Below are 1838 nucleotides of genomic sequence, written 5' to 3'. Positions count from 1 at the left end.
TTGAATTGTGCTGCTGGAGAAGAATCTCGAAAGTCCCACGGACTGCTAAAAGAACAACCCAATCTGTGTTAGAAGAAGCACAGCCAGAGGGCTCCGTATAAACAAGGATGGCAGCACTTGTTTTATAAACTTTGTACATATTTTCAGAAGCGACAGTCCCTGGAAAAGGACCCAGGCTTGGAAAGGCAGTGAAAAGGAGGAAGGTCTTCAAGGAGATCTGTTGACACCGTGGCTGCATCAATGCCCCAGGCATAGAAACAATTGTGCAGATGGGCGAGGACCCTACAGTGTTTCTGTTGTGCACTGGGTTGGAGCCCACTCAATGCCATCCAACAACAACATTGTCTAGGATATTGATCTTTGGTCAATTTAATTTTTGATGACTTTCCTACATTCGCACTTCATACATTTCAGTTCCAGTTATTAATAGATGTTTGCAGCTGTTTCTTCCCATTTTGAGTCATGCCTTTTTAGCAAACGAATTTCTAGAATACTCTACTCCCTCAGACTCTACTCCATTCATCTCATTATGGTCGACTGTACTTTGAGAAGGCTTGTCTACCTCAGTCATATTTTGAGTGCCTTCTAATCTGAGAGACTCAGCTTCTGGCACTATTCTGAGAGTAGTCTGCTTCTAAGCATGTGGTTTTCATTATCTCAAGATGTTCTGATGCTATCTATAATATTTTCAATACTTAGTTCCTCAGAAGTAGATAGCCTATTCCTTTTACATATTCTTTAGCATGTTTTGAGCTTTAATGATGTTCCAGATGGACTTTTTTCATTACTGCTAGTACTTCACCACAAATCAACCACAATGGTTTGCCTTGGACTTCAACCCCCCAAAATAATTTGTTCATTTTTCTTGGAAAGATCAACACTGTATCAACTTTTCTTTTATTTGTAGTCAACATTTGTAGGAGGTCACACCATTTAAGTTTTAATAACTATCCAGTGAATGATTCCCCAGTGATGCCAATGTTTTGTTTTGAAGACTCCTTTAATCTTGCCACATATTTTAGAAGACTCCTTTTATCTTGCCACAAAATTTGGAATATATCCAATGTTCATCTCATCGAATATTGAGGTCTTCTGTGTACTGTGATTTCTTAGTCTTCATCTGAGAATTAGTTGTTTCAAGGATTGTTGATTGTGGATGCTTGGATAAAGGTTGGATTGGAGTTATCTGTGTTGACATAGAAGTTGACCTCATCGTTGTAATAATAGGAGGCAAGGTCACCAAAATTTGAGGAATCATTTCATTACATCTTGTTTCACTATCATCAGATCACTATAGATTTGCCACACTATATTAACTCTTTTGTAACGTGTATACTCCTGGCCTGTCTGGCACTGACTCACCCCAGTACAGACGGATGGGCCACGGGCAGCCAATGAGATGCATACTTGTCTCTCTTGTCATGTACTTGTATGTGTCCGATCTATCCCGTAATGGATGGTGTCACTCAAAATTTATGTCATTGTTATGATTCACTTACTATTAGTTTATATTGCTATGGAAAAACTTATAGATTCATTGAGTTTTGAGTCCTGCCTGTTGTAGCCTTTGCAAGGCCAGATTAAATGATTTTGTGGGTCTTACACAAAAGAACAAAACAAAACAAAAACCCCAAACTCACTGCCATCAAGTTTATTCCTATTCCTATAGGACAAGGTAGAACTGCCCCTGTGGGTTTTCCAGACTGTAACTCTTTTGGGGAGTGGGAAGCTCCATCTTTCTTCCACTGATCTGGGGTGGTGGTTTTGAACTGTTGGCCTTACGGTTAGCAGTCCAATGTGTAACCCCTATGCCACGAGGGCTCCTCTGAGCCTGCTCC

Source organism: Echinops telfairi, unplaced genomic scaffold (genome assembly GCF_000313985.2).
Source record: "Echinops telfairi isolate 266 unplaced genomic scaffold, ASM31398v2 ScPeMD7_7469;HRSCAF=8507_1, whole genome shotgun sequence".
NCBI lineage: Eukaryota > Metazoa > Chordata > Mammalia > Afrosoricida > Tenrecidae > Echinops > Echinops telfairi.
This window is presented reverse-complemented; position numbering follows the sequence as displayed.